Genomic DNA, 16,481 nt, shown 5'->3' with positions numbered 1-16,481 from the left:
TGAGCAACATGATTGAGAGGAACAGCTTGGATGAGCGAACAAACTATATCCATGAACAAAGAGCGAGTGACCTTTCTGGACATAATCTGCTTAATACTAAGAGCAGTAGGTGTTGTTACATACTGTATATTTCCCAATATATTTGACTGGGGGTTTTATAATGTCTAGTTTTTTTTCCTCCCTGATTTTTAAGGTTTCACAGAAAATATACTTCAATGTTCTCTTGTGCATCAAATCATTTCAACTTTTATATTGAGGTTTATGCCTCGAAAAATATATTATCTTGGGGTTCCTTTCTTTAAAAAACTCAGTATCTGCTTAATTACTAATTCCTCTGTGATCTCACAGATAATTGCAGCAGTTTTCCATTAGACTGTTTATTTGTACTCAAAGACTTATAGCTGATAAATCGGGGTCAAGACATTCGGTCTAACAAGGAGCAAGAAGTGTGTGATGAGTGTTAATTACTCACAATCTCACACCTGCTACAATAGTGTCTAATAGTCTAAAGGGTGTTATTTATGAAGCCCAATGAAGACACATTCTAGAAGCTTCCTGTGAGATTCTTCAAGAGTTTACAAGTGGTCAGGTGCCACACTTCAGTTCCAGTATTATGCTTAGGAACACTTAACAGCGTTGCCCGTCCTTCTTTCTACTTTGTGATAGTTTGTAAGCATAAAACAAAGACTGAGACTCTAAAGTTGTTCTTATGTTTGGAATTTAAAAAGGTACCCTTTCAACCCATGCATGTTATCTAAGGCAGAGTTTTTAAAACTGTTTGATGCCAAGGACCGCAATGAAGCCATTGCGAGAGACCCCCTTCCTAAAATATTAATGCAGCTTTATATTTCATGCGTAAAGACCCATTTTTACTGTGGGAGGAAAATAGTAATATTATAAAGACAACATGTTAAATATGGCAAACAAACCTGATCTAAAGGCTAAAGTATGCGGCTATTATGGAGTTTATATAATTGTTTCAGTCATTTGGTTTGTGTGTATAATTGGTTTGATCTTCATAAAAACAATGTGACCACTAAACTGTTGGCACCAATCAGATGACAAAAGGATACACCTTTACTTCGGCCTTTGTGACTCTTATTTATCTTTCTATTTGCCCTTGAGTATAAAGATAACGGTGTGAAATTGTTCCTGTGTGCTTCTGGATGATTGAGGACAGATCGGGCACATGTTGAGATCTCGACTGAAGCAGGTGGTCTCTTTGTAATGAGCTCCATGAACAGAAATAAGAGCATCTAGTTATAGAAGTTGGCACACTTCACTTTATTAAAGTTACATGTCCATCAGAGGGGGAACACCCTCCTTCTCTCCATTCTCAGCTGTTCAGTGTTGACTTCAACGTCAATCATCTGCCCATCATTGATCTGATCATCACATTGAATTACATCTACGATTTCAAGCACACAAATACACACACTCACACAGACACTCATACATACACACACAAACACACAATTAATGTCACTTAAGTTCCTTGATTGCCTTTTTCAGATTCAAGGACATTGGATAAATCTCGTTTTGTAAGGTAAGAAATCATCTGCAAATCAACTAAAGCATTTGTTTGATTTCTTGCTAAAACATCCAATTGTTGTCAAACCATGAAAACTATTTGTGAAGACTGTGAAGTTGCACTGGGATCATTACTGCCCCTCATAGCTTCTTACTGAACACATTCACATGTGTGTCACATAAAGACACGTTTACACACAGGAGTAAAAAGCACCTTTGATTTTATTTTTTCCTAAAACACTAATTAGTAACAAAAACTACCACATTACTTTTCTAAACACCTGTTTGTCTCTATACACTGCAAAATATTCCTGATCCATGAGATCTTTGTGTGTGGTGTCTAAGGTTTATTTTGAGGCAATTTGATCTCATTGTTTATACTTTTTTAAATGTTGCAAATGTATGCACCGAATTCAAGGTTAAATCAAGAGTTTTTAAATAACTGTCTAATAAGTGAAAAGATGGTATTTGGGAATGTCGTAATAAGACCATAAATGAACAAAATCTACATAAAAACATTCCCTTGTCACATGCAATGTCCCCACCTCAAATTTAAGGTAAATTAATAAATAAAGTGTTTTTCATGTAAATTGCATCTTTTGTTTTTACTTTATGACGATGTAAAATGTGTACTTTTGTATCGGATGTTAAATATGGTGTATAATCACCACTGAAAGTCTCAAATAAACTGCTGAGTAGCTTTATAGTGTACAGTATATAATGAATTCCCCCAATGTATTTAAGGTGAATGCAATGGCATCTCAGTGTTAAAACAACATCAATAGTGCAGAAGCAGGTACTTATTTACATATTCATTTATTCTACAGAACTACAGATAATGAAGAGGCACACTTTCAGAAAGATCCATGTGAGAGCTTCACTCTTCATCGTGCCCTTTCTGTGAGAGGAAGAGAAATGAAAACAATATTGGGTTGAAGGTATTATCTTGTAGTCTTTTAATGTTGTTTAGTTTTGTTAGGCAGGACCTCTTCAAGCTAATTCAGTGAATGCAATGGTGTCTTCAAATCTTTGGTGAGCCAAGTGTTAAGTGGTAGAAAAATAAAACAATACTGCTCATGTGCATCACCTTATACACTGGGTATGCATTAAAGTAAGTGCTGATTTTTAAAAACTGATGTTTAAATAATCAAAACCAATCTTCTCCTCCAATAGAACCATTAATACCATCGTGAGGATTTCAGGAAACAAATGATCCAAATGTAGATTTAGTTTTATCTGGTTACTGCCGTCAGCAGGCTGGTGTTCTGAACATTAAGAGTAATCACATTTATATAGTCTTTAGATTAGAAGTTTAAAGACTCTCTCTAGTACAGGACTAGTATAGATGTTCATACCTGAGAGTGCAGCAGCTGAACCCTCTCACTGACGTCCAGCAGTTCCTGCTCAGCCAGTTTCCTTCCTCTCTCAGTCTGTTCCACCAAGGTTCTCAACTCATCCAGTTCAGCCTGCAGCAGATTGTTGCGTCTCTCCACAATGGCGATGTTCTCTTTGAGATCATCATTACCACGAAGAGCATCATCCAGCTGGAGTTGGGCATCCTGTGAAGTACATATTTGACGACAGAAAACACTGAAAAAATGTGTGGGATTTCACTTTGGCAACAAATTTCGATTTAATACTTTGAGATGTCCTTGAAAACTCTTGTGTTGTTTCTGGGCTTCTGCTGCCTGCCGATAAGATAAAACTTAAATAATGAATTTCTTGTTTCATACCTGGCATCCTCCAGCTCCTCAGTCCTCTTGATGGCATCGGTTTCATACTTGGTTCTCCACTAAGCCACCTCAGAGTTTGCTTTGGAGAGACTACGCTGCAGCTTTGCCTCTGTAAGCTAAGACAACTTCCTGGTTGTACACTGGCAGCCACTTGTAGGGGTTTACAGTGACACAGAAGAGCCCAGAGTAGGTCTAGAAGAGAGAGAAAGAGATAATAAGATGCTGTGGGTAGTTGTATGGTCATCTATGATCTCAAACTGCAAGTTTTATTGTAGATCATCCAGGCTGTGTAACGCTCTTTGAGGTTAAACAGCACAGCAGGCTCCTGCAGGAAGGTGAACATCGCCATGTCCTCAATTTTATCGAACTTTGGTGGGAACTGAGGATGAACATCACCTTCCTTCACAGTTCAATTGTCTCTTAAAGTGTCTTACTTTTTTGGAGCCACTTAATAGGGGAATTTTTACATGTACAGTATATGTTCTACTAATATACTGTATATTTATATGTATGCATGTATGTAGATAAGATATGATGTTATTGATGTTGTGTTGAGTGTGGTCAGGGTCACAGTACCTTTTTAGTTCAACAGACACTGATGATTTATCATCCTAGGATCAAACACAAACAAGAAGCAGTGTTACTTGTACTGAACATCAAACATGTGTCACCTATCATTAGAGTCTGCATTATAGTCATTATAGACCTAGAGTACAAGAACACCATTTTAAAATACTATACCATTCTATGGCTGGGAGGAAATATACAACAAATACATTTCATATTTTCATCATTGTTAATAAGATCAGGCATTCAGAAAGTTTGAGGCATTCTTTCAAAGCGACTTACAAATGAGGAGCACAATGAATCATTCCTCATTTGTAAGTCCTTTGGATAAAAGTGTCTGCTAAATGGGTTAATCTGAATGCATTCTTGATGGCTTACCGTTTGATGATACAGAAGAAAACCTGTCTGAGGTCATTTACTCTCCACCTCTTTTATAATGCAAGAGCTCCTCTAAATATGGAGAAGGAATTTTATGAAGCATATTAGAGTTTGGTGAGGATACAGATGGGCTGGGTGACTGCTGGAGGCAGGGGTGTGTTTATTTTATATAGGGTGCAATTCATGCCAGTGAGGACAAACTGCAGTCCTATTATATGTTTAATACACAACAAAAAGAATCAATGTATCATGTATAGTTATAGACAAAACAGAAAATTATGTTTAAACCATAATGGCATGGATTATTGTACATTGTTTATTGAGGTATGAACATTTATTGAGAAGAGTACATATGTGGTGAAGTATTTGGAGCTTTGGCGACTGGCACCAAGTTTTGGGGTCTTTTCAAATAACCGTAAAGTTACTGAAACAGTCACGCCGTATTCATGGTGCAACAAGGTACTTAACCCTTTATTGATCCTGGGAAACTTTGTGGATCACAAATGTCTGCTACATTGTATGAATAATTAGTAAATGTTGACTCAAAAGGGAAGGCATCTGATTGTTTGAAGCAACTGATCTGTGTAACTTGCTCAAGGACAAGCTAAGTGTCATTTCACTTTGTCTGATAGATGTTTTTTATCCAATCTATAAGGCTCAAGGTCAGATTCCAGCTGGTGCGAATGCTTCACTCTGGCCTTCATTGTTGACACAGCATTGTTTCTTTGCCTTCACACTTGAGGACAAAGATAACCTGTGAAATTCTTAATGGCTGCTTCTCAATGATTGAGAAGAACAGCTTGCGTGATCTCTGTGACCAACATCCATTTATCTCTTTCTTCAGCTGTCACTGCCAAGAAAATTATTGCTGTAATCAATGGACATACAAGCTCTCCTCAAAGTAAAGTTACTTTTTTATTAATCACGTTGTTTTAGCAATAGGTTCCAATTTTCCAGTGCTGGGGACAGTAAAATTGCAAAGTGTACTGTTTGACATCGAGATCATTTCATGCAAATAGGCATCATCAACCATGAACAGAGGTACATGGTGTTGATTGAACCTTTGAATGTGTTTATTTGCATAGTCACTTTTCAATCAGGTTACACCCAGATTGTCATCCTTGGAAGTTGCTCCGTCCTGTATATCTAGAGAACATGGGTTATCTAGAACATAGGTAACTTGAGCACACCTCCCAAGAACATAGGTGCATTGTTTTTAGACCTTCGGAGGCGTCTAGTTGCACAAATTCACTTTTGAACACTTGGTGTGTCAAGTTAAGGCAAGGAAAGCTTTTGAAAATTGTATCATCAACCCTTAAAAGAAATGTTGACAAACACTGTAGAACATTCTGTGAATATGCAGCACCTGTATTGATGCTTTTGGGTTGCCTACAGTCACTCACAGATGGCCAAACGCGATACTCTTACCACTGTCTTGTTTGTTCCACATTGTTTCCTTCCCATTGTCCTTGAATACAAACATAAACCTGTGAAGTTCCTCCTATGCCCCTGACGAAATGAAAGCAACTGATGAGGACACTGAGACCTCACACGAAGCAGATGTCTCATCTGTAAAGGTCTCCAAGCGCATAAATAAACATTGATGTTGTCGCCTTTCCAATCCATATACATGCTGCTTAAGTTACATGGCCAATTGAGGAAAAGCGATGACGGTCTGGTGACAAGACAAACATTTATTATTAACGGACACACATTATTGCATTGTGTATTATAAGTGGAAAGGTCTATTCGGTGAACATTTCTGTTCTGTTTGCTTAAGGAAAATTCAATGATCATTATGCTAATGATAAGCAATCCTGTTGTTCCTCAGTTTTTCTAATTACGCACCTGTTATTGGGTGTTTAAAAGAGTCAACTAACTGCTAAGGTCATTTTTAGCCAAATAGTAGAAAGGTCAAGTTTAAGATTGCTGTGATATTTCTTATGGTAATATATCTTGATATATCTCAAGCAAATTGTGCTGTGGTTTAAGGTTGCATGATTGTTGGTTCCTCTGTGAACCTTTGAGAAGCTCCTCCCCAATATCAGCTGTTAGACTCCACCTGCTCTTCACCATTTTTCCCATCAGGCGTTCAGTGCTCAACCTGCCAAGCAGTGGGTCTTCATCAAAGTTTTGCTTATTCTTCATTGTTTTTACTTATGTATTGTTGAATGAATGATTCTTTTCATTTATTTATTTTGAGGGAGTAAAGTCATAAGCGGTCAAAAGGAAAGGAGTATCATTATCAACAGGTGAGTCTTAAGCTGAAAGACGAATTGTATTATATTAACAGTCATACTGTGACTGGTATCTTTTTTCCTCGAGTATTTGGATGCTTTAAGCTTTAACATACAAATATTTTCCACCTAATACTTTAAGAGCAGAGGATGTTTGAAGGACACACTTTGGATTTTGGATGTTTGAAGGACACACTTTGGACTCAACTGTCTGACAAAGATGCACTTTTCCTATTACAGAACGTTCCCGGATGCTCACAGAGGAAGACACAACAGCTTTGATCTTCCAAAGAAACATGACCTTACATGAGAGTACATTTCACACTTGAAAAAATATATGGTATGTAGGTTTTTTTTCTATCTACAAGATAATATGGCAGTTTTATACCATATTCTGTCAAACTAAATCAATATTATGGTCATGATGGTAATATAGAAGTTTCTATAACAAATGCAATGCATTCGCGTGATGTATATATTGTCTTGTTGTATATTATGGTGGCATCAAAGCTGAAGTAACTTCTCTAATCATGAATCATGTAGTTCTGCCAATTAAAACACTTACATGTCTATAAAATCCATGATGGGTTTTTTAAATTTACTTCAATATTGCTACATCAACAAAATTATAATTTGATAAAAGAAGACTGAATTTTAAAAGTAACCAAATACATCAATTGTATTTTATTTGGCTCAGCGGTTAAGGCTCTGGGTTCCTGACCGAAACGTCACGGGTTCAAGCCCCAGCACTGCCAAGATACCCCTGTTGGGCCCTTGAGCAAGGCCCTTGACTCTGTCTGCTCCAGGGGCGCTGTTTCATGGCTGACCCTGCGCTCTGACCCTAGGTTAGTTGGGAAATGCGAAAACAACTGCATTTCGTTGGTCCTCTGTGTGCTTCCAAAATAGCACCCCACAAGCCTTGCCATTTGAGAAATGTTCTGACCCAGTCTTCTGGCCATAACAATTTGGCCCTTGTCAAAGTTGCTCAGTTCTTTACTCCTGCTCATTTCTCTAGCATTCAAGACGTTGACTTCGAGAACTGACTGTTCGCTTACCATCTAATCTACCTAGACCTTGACATGTGACCTTGTTAGGAGATGATCAAAGTTATTTGCTTTAGCTGTAAGTGGTCAAAATGTTTTGGCTCATCAGTTTATATGTGTAGGATGCTATTTTGTTTCTTTTGCTTCTATGAATTTTACAGCATTCACACTTACAGTAATTCAACCTTTTGAGGTTGCTGAACCCTTTGATGCTAGTAGGTGTTCCGACTTGATTGTTGTAAATACATTAAGATTTGTGGTCACCACATCATGTCACTGTGCGTCTGTATGAAGTTGAGCTACCACAACTTGTAGCATCGCAAACAATCTCTTTCACCCATGTCATTTCTTATCTTCAACTCTCGTTGAAAAAAAGGAGAGGGTCACGTTATTGTTGCAAAACACTGTTACCTGTTAGTGTAAAACACCTTTAGCCCAACATCAGTCAACATTGGGGGAGCACAGTTGTTCTGGTCCTACTTTCTGTAAGTTATCTTGTGCCATGCAATTCAGTAAAGATGACTTTTGTTGAGTACATTTATTTTATTAAATTAAAATGAAAACTGTCCTCATGCTAATGCCATTTTCGAATACTTTTTTAAAACATCTCTTATTATAAATGGAGGTAAATATAGATGCACATAGCGATCAGTGAGATTCTATGGAGTTTAATTTAGGATGACTGTCTCTGTAGTACATGGACTGTAAATTGCTTTAAATAAGAAAGTGTCTATCAAATAACTAATATTGAAACATATCCAAATATGACAATGACCACAGGAAAAGTTTCATTTGCACACTTTATTCTACAGAACTACAGGTATTGATGTCAAGAAGTCACACCAAGCAAGTATTTCAGAAAGACTCGAATGAGAGCTTCACTCTTCATTGTGCCCTTTCTGTAGGAGGAGGAGACAAGGCAAAGATTTGTTATTGTTATAGGGTTTGGTTTTGCAATGCATCGATGTTACGTAAGAGCTACACTGAATGGAACAGATAAAAGGACAGCATGTGTCAGGAAATTGTCTTTGTTTTAGGTAAATGTGTCAAGTTAAACGTGGTTTAAAAATTTAGAAAATCTCAAGACCTTATCTCGATATACCTTAGATACAGTATCACAGCTCTTGGCTCTCAGTTTGTTCAACAACCCAAGATGCGTTTTATTGTGCAACCAAGATCCCAATGATTACCAAAAAAAATGGAGATCGGTGCATAACGTGGGACACTGGGGATTTTGAAATGTTTGTGCTCTAACCTACTCACACTAACAGATAAGGAAAACAAACTACTGTTGTTGATTTATAGAGATAGTTCCAAAAGAAGCTATCACTGCTGATTAATTGGCTATATATATATATATATATATATATATATATATATATATATATATATATATATATATATATATAGCTCCTCCTCATACTCACACACACACACTGCCATTGGTAGCAACTTGGGGTTCAGTGTCTTGCCCAAGGACACTTTGGCATGTGGAGTCATGTGGGATGGGAATCAAACCACCAACCCTGTGATTAGTGGCCGACCTGCTCTACCACCTGAGACACAGCTGCTCCTATTTTAGAACTTGACCTAGTAGGAGCTTTGGATGAAAGCATCCATTAAATTCATAAATGTAAATTAAGCACATTGAAATCTTTCATGCGTATTTGTCAGTTAATAGCATGCAATAAACTACATCCATATCACACATCATCAATCAGAACCACCATGAAATATCAATATATGGTGCATTGCGTACCTCTGAAAGTTGACACTCCACAGAATACTGTTGCAAAAACACAATCAATCATAACTCTTACCAACCAAGAATTCAAGTTTCTTACATCCTTGAAGAGTAATTTAAAGATAATGCAGTCAAACTTAAAGATGGTGACCCTTAATCATATATTTGCATACTACTTACAAGTTGTAACTTCAAGGGAAACTTTACAGTTGAATAAGCAATTGAGTTTCAGCAGTGTGCCCTTCCTCTCTTTCATAAAGTGACTATCTATCTAAATAAGGAAGCTGGCACTTATGCCAAACTATTGTGTTTGGTTCAGCAGAGGTAGGGAGGGATAAGCAAACGTTTTCATATACACTAGTCCTTCCACTAGATGAAGACTGCTCTCTGACCACTGCCAACTGCTGATCCCATAATGGAACGTATTTGGAGAGATGTGATTAAAACCATAATTTTAAAAGTATAAAACACGTGTTCACCAGCATGACATCTGTAATTGTCTGAAAACATCACAGGCTTCATAACCACAGAGGTAAGTAATCCTAATAAAGTAACTGTTGAGATTCACCATCTGCTGTCTTTCCTGATCTCATAATGCATCAATATACAGTCTCCAGATTACTATTTCCCAAGTTATGACTTGTATAAACACTAAACAATTATATTCAAATGTTGGTCTTCATTGGAAACTTGAAAACAAAACTCAACACATTAGAAATGCCACATTTGCTGCTCACAAACAGTGCCAGATAACTGTCATAGTTATCACAGTTTAAGTCCGCTTCAAGGTCAGTGAACGACAGATGAAATGATTCCTAGCATCATTGGGCACAAGAATGTCCCCTCATTTGTTCATGGGTACAAAGATAACCCTGTGAGATTCCTGGAAAGGGATGCTCATGATAGAGATCCATTTATGTAACATGGTGGAACGCTTCACAGAAAGATGAATATAAATAAAGGTAAGTGCAGTGTACAACTTTGTTTTATTGCAGTGGTGAAACTAAAGCATTGCTGGAGAGTGATGGTCTTACTGTGACATCCTCTGCATGCTTCCACTGTCACAAGACAAGTGAGATATATGGGAATCTATGCTATGGTGGTATCGTCTTTCTGTCAGGTCAAACATTTGGATGCCTTCCCAGTAATGCTGCTTATGTGCCCGTCAAAGGCATAAGTTATCTACGAGGTTAAATTAATAAAGTCTAGTTGGCCTTTTCGTCTCTTGCTGTGCATTGACCATTTTTGTATTTGCCATTTTTTTAAGGCACTATTATTAGAACTCAGTGTTTGCCAACAGACAAGTATGGTTGCAACCCAATGTGACATCTAAAGAGAAACTATTTTTAGATGCACCAACAAGTGAAGACAGCTGAGAAGCAAAGGTCACACCATTTAACAAGGTGCAAGTGTTCAACAAGTGAGATCGCTTTCATTTCGAATTCCTTCTGAGTGTCTACAAGCACACCCTGAAAGGCTGATGAAATTAAATGACGAGCAGGAATCTCTTGGGATTACTCAATTGACCGACAGGATTAACAGTATGAGAAAGGAAACTAGGGGTCATTGTGCAAACTGTCTGTAATAGTAATTAAATGGATTAACAATGATCATTTGTGGTGTTAGTCTGTGATGTTTTAACTAATAAAGACTATATTTGACATATATGGTAATATATATATACACAGTGCGTTCAGAAAGTATTCAGACCCCTTTATAGGGGACGGGGAGAAAAAATGCATTTGGAGTCTCCACAACAATTAATTAATTTGTAAAAAAGAATAATGTATACAATTGATTTGGGTGAATACTAAGGTGTTGCTAGGGCGATACTAAATGGTTGCAAGATGGTTACTCACTGGCCCAAGTCAAAAGAGACCATCCACAAGTTTATATGATACCTTGATGCCTCGATCAGTGTGGGGACCTTTTTAATGGAAGTCAAGACTGCTTTTTCGTCCACCAGGCAGACATTTATATTCTGAATTAAAATGTTTTGAATAAAACCATGATTCTGTATTTGTTTCAAACATACAATTATAATTAACATAATTTTTTCCAGGAAACTGATGGGAGTGCGTACTCCAGGTAGGGAAGGAGGTATTGCCCCAAGTGAAGGAGTTCAAGTACCTCGGGGTCTTGTTCACGAGTGAGGGGACAATGGAGCGGGAGGTTGGCCGGAGAATCGGTGCAGCGGGGGCGGTATTGCACTCGCGCTATCACACCGTTAGAAGTTGGAACGGAAGGCAAAGCTCTCGATCTACCGGTCAATTTTTGTTCCTACCCTCACCTATGGTCATGAAGGCTGGGTCATGACCGAAAGAACTAGGTTGCGAGTACAAGCGGCCGAAATGGGCTTCCTCAGAAGGGTGGCGGGCTTCTCCCTTAGAGATAGGGTGAGGAGCTCAGTCATCCGTGAGGAGCTCGGAGAAGAGCCGCTGCTCCTTTGCGTCGAAAGGAGCCAGTTGAGGTGGTTTGGGCATCTGGTAAGGATGTCCCCTGGCCGCCTCCCTAGGGAGGTGTTTCAGGCACGTTCAGCTGGGAGGAGGCCTCTGGGAAGACCCAGGACTAGGTGGAGAGATTATATCTCCACACTGGCCTGGGAACACCTCGGGGTCCCCCAGTCAGAGCTGGTTAATGTGGCTCGGGATAGGGAAGTTTGGGGGCCCCTGCTGGAGCAGCTGCCCCCGTGACACGACTTCGGATAAGCGGTTGAAGATGGATGGATGGATGGATAATTTTTTCCTCATAATGAAGGGTTTACTGTATATCTACTGTAAAAGAATAGTAGGGCACAATGGGGCTAAAGGTTGATTTCAAACACATTTGGCATTGCAGAACATCTCAAATATTATATAAACAAATGAATCTCAATTAAGATTAGCTCAGTCAATGGGCCTCATTCATGAACAAGGAGCAGAATGAATTTTTGTGTAAATCATTTGTAGAGCCGTTCTACGTAAATTCTCAGATTAATTCATTTTTTCATATTAGTTAGTTGGTACAAACAAAAATGTACACCTGTTCTAGACCACGTGTAAATCATGTGTAAGACATCCAAACTTATAATGTTTCCCAGAAAATGTAATGCCCTCTAATGTGATTTTGGCCAGTTATTCTTCATCATTATTATTTTATATGAGCTTTAGGTGATTTAGAAATTATTTAGGTTTCATTATTTAATAGGCGTCGGTAAATCACGTTCAGTTGATAAAGTATGGTCAATGCTAATGCTGTTAAACCTATAAATAAACACATTGTGGTCAGGTGCAGACACAGCGCAATGGGGGAAAAATACAAAAAGCCTGTACATTGTCGTATATCTTGCATTGTTTAGGTAAAAGATCTTCTTTAAGCATTCTATTTATTTCTCTGAAGATTCTTCCAGGTGCAAGTAAATCACGGTTACCATTATAATTTACCTGAGAAGTTTCTCGAGCGATACTGGCAATGCTCTGCGAGCTGAACCAGAGAAGGTTAATGGTGCTGCGTATCCTCCTCCCCAATTGAACTGAACATGTTTTACACTAAAGCTTCATGTCAAACTATTTTTATTGACTTCTTGAACTGTTTGATTCACAAAAGAGCATCATATGACAGCAAAAACATGCAATGACAGTAATCCCTACTTTGAGACACTATTGTGCGTTGTGAATGCACTTCAGTCATAAAAACGATATCATTACTGTTATGCACAGATGTTAAAAGCATTGTGAGTCGGGTGCCTTCCTTATATGGTGTTTTCATGGGCATGGATTATATGATCAATGGAAATGAATGGGCACACGCCTCGTATTTACGAATGTTAGGAATTCACAAACACGCACGTTTTACTAACAAATATGGGGAGAATGAAGCATTTGTAAATCCGGAAGAAATGTACACACAAATTACTCTGAATTTAATGATATATTTGCGAATGTTTCATGAATGAGGCCCAATGTGATCCCAACTTGAACATTAAGAAAATGTGTTTTATGGGTGTTTTTTACCCCAAATATTATCCTTTAACTTTTCAGTGTTATTACAAAACTGTGACTGAATCACCTTGAACAAAACTGAAAAATGACAAATAAGTATTTTGTCTCAAATTAAATTTCAGCGATCTCATTAGCTACATAAATGTTTTAAAATTTTTTATGCATTTGGCAGACGCTTTTATCCAAAGTGACTTACAGTGCAATTATTACAGGGACAATCCCCCCGGAGCAACCTGGAGTTAAGTGCCTTACTCAAGGACACAATGATGGTGACTGTGGGGATCAAACCAGCAACCTTCTGATTACCAGTTATGTGCTTTATCCCACTACACCACCACCACTCCATATATATATATATCCAATATGCAACATTTTTATGGATCAGGAATATTTTGCAGTTCATAAATGACAAACTGGTGTTTAGAGAAGTCAAAAGTGCCTTTAGCGCCGTTGTACCTTATCACTGTTGATACATCGGTGGCACTCTTTCCGGATAAAATACTATTTTAAAAAGCTTGTGTTTAATGCGGTTAAAACAAGACTAGGCAATGTTTAAGTTAATAATCAATAGGGAGGAGCTTTCTATCTTCTGTACTCAACTGGCTCTTTTTGGCCCATACAAAGCAATGCGTTTTTGATTTTTTAACAAAGGGTTAAAATAATAAATATAAAAAGAAGAAATAATTTAGAGCTGAGCATAACTAGAAAAAAATAACGTTCACTATAGAAATTATACTACAGCTGTAGAAAATGACATTCCTAGAGGAATCTTTTTACAGTACATTATTTCATACTTGTCAGATTGTTACTCATGTAAACAGTTTGAGGCGCTGTATTAAAACGCTGCAGGACAAACATGGACTGACCTTGTGACCGTTCCACAATCAGGGACTGCAGATCAGAATTGCACGTGTGAAATAAGTTCACCAACACATCACCTACAAAACTGAAGGACCAAAAATAGTCTAAACAGCAACATGTTTTAACATCACATTAAGGTACAAAAGTCTTTTTTTATTTATTTATTTATTTTTAACCTGAGACCCCACGTCCACAAGTGTGGACATTACATTCTGGCTTCGCTATAGGCTATGCATAATTGGATTTAATTTAAACCGACTGATCTCCGTTCAGGGGACTCTGTGCTGACAGAGTCATGTGACAAAACAGCATGGCGCTGACCACAGCGGAGTTTGTCTTTGGGAGAAACGGCAACAAAACTGCATCTGGTAAGAAACCGAATTAAGTTTTTACACTGAAACCTGTTTGAGTCAAAAGATCAGAGTCTCTAATTTTATCCCATATGTCTTTTGAAATATTTCATAGATTTATCGTGAAATGGCACGCTGCTGAACACAATGAACATGTACGTGGACTATAGGCTCATTTTCCTTAAATATTCTATATTTAATGTACAATTGTAATTTGTAATTCTACAAATGTAGAATTAATGGATTCATCCAAAAGCTGATAAATGTTGCTTTAAGAGGCTTAATATGGAGTTAGGATGAAAATAAGGAGCATTTCAAACTGTTCTGAGACCAGTGCAGACAGACAGCACACTGGAGGTTAAGTCATTCACTAAATAGGGAGCAAGGGAGCATCCTATAGCTCTCTATGCAGTTAACTGCGTTCACTCCTAAAATCTGATCAAAAGTTCAGTTTCAGGCTGCAGATGATGTTTGGATCACTCAACATGTTTTACACACTTGGGATTCAGTGTCTTGCCCAAGGACACTTCGGCATGTGGAGTCATGTGGGCCGGGAATCGAACCACCAACCCTGCAATTAGTGTTCGACCTGCTCTACCACCTGAGCCACAGCCACTCCAATATTCAACTGTTCAAAATGTCAGAGAAGATTGTTGTTTCTATAGTGAATGACTCTTGTGCACGGCTACCCTGACATAGGCAGGAATACCCCCTCTTGGACGCTATTTTTCCACTGAGAATATCACCAAAATGACTTTATCTTCAGAAAGCTGACGAACACACTACAGCATCATCAACTCCATTGTGAAAAAGGCCCAGCAGAAGATGTACTTCCTTCGCCAGCTGAGGAAGTTCAACCTGCCACCAGTGCTGCTGAAACAGTTCTACTCAGCAGTCATCGAGTCTGTCCTCTGCACTTCAATAACTGTCTGGTTTGGTGCAGCTACGAAATCAGACATCAGAAGACTACAAAGGACAGTTTGGTCTGCTGAGAGGATTATTGGTTGCCCCCTGCCCCCCCCCTTCAAGAACTATACACTTCCAGAGTGAGGGAAAGTGCTGGTAAACTCACTCTGGACCCCCCTCACCCTGCCCACTACCTTTTTGAACTGTTGCCTTCTGGCCGGCGCTTCAGAGCTCTGAGCACCAGAACCGTCAGACACAGGAACAGTTTTTCCCTCAGGCTATCCATCTAATGAACAATTAAAACTGCCCCATTGAGCAATAATTATGTGCAATACACAGTTTAATTTTAATTTATATTATCCAACATATCCACTTCTGCCATTACTTACATTGCTCTGTATATTTATACTGTTTTTTGTTCTTTATATAACAGATTGTATTAGATTTGCACTACGTGTGTGTATGTGGGTATGTATGAAGGTGAGTGTATGTACGTATATGTATAATTATTTAGTGTTCTTTTTTGTTTTTAATTACCTATGTCTTGCTGCTGTTTTTGGTATTGTTTGTATTGTTGTTGACTGGAAGCTCCTGTCACCTAGACAAATTCCTTGTATGTGTAAGCATACTTGGCAATAAAGCTGAGGTGATCGCACACGTGCCATATCTCTCTCACACACACACACACACACACACACACACACACACACACACACACACACACACACACACACACACACACACACACACACACACACACACACACACATTTAGCCTTAACAGACTGTAGGGGCAAGTGCTGTTAGCGAGCACCTATGAAGGTGCTGAAACGGTACACGAGGGGGTGGGTGGCCAGCACCACGCCCGACCGCCTTTGTCTCCCCAGTGGCGATGTTTACACACCGCACCAGGTACTCATTTTAGGCTGAGTCGACCTAGGGGAGGCCCGGGACCGGTTCAGATAATCGTCACTGGTGTTGGCCATGAGCGGGAATTGAACTCAGGTCGCCAGGTTCGTAGAGCAGCGCGCTAACCGCTACACTACACACACACATACAGACACACACTTGTTTCTCCAATAACTTGTTAGAAACAGCCCAAGCCGTGATACCAGTCCTAAAGTGATGTTTTTGAGAGGTTTGGACGCATCAT

Source organism: Xyrauchen texanus, chromosome 41 (assembly GCF_025860055.1).
Source record: "Xyrauchen texanus isolate HMW12.3.18 chromosome 41, RBS_HiC_50CHRs, whole genome shotgun sequence".
NCBI lineage: Eukaryota > Metazoa > Chordata > Actinopteri > Cypriniformes > Catostomidae > Xyrauchen > Xyrauchen texanus.
The sequence above is the reverse complement of the archived record's forward strand: the minus strand, read 5'-3'. Positions refer to the sequence as shown.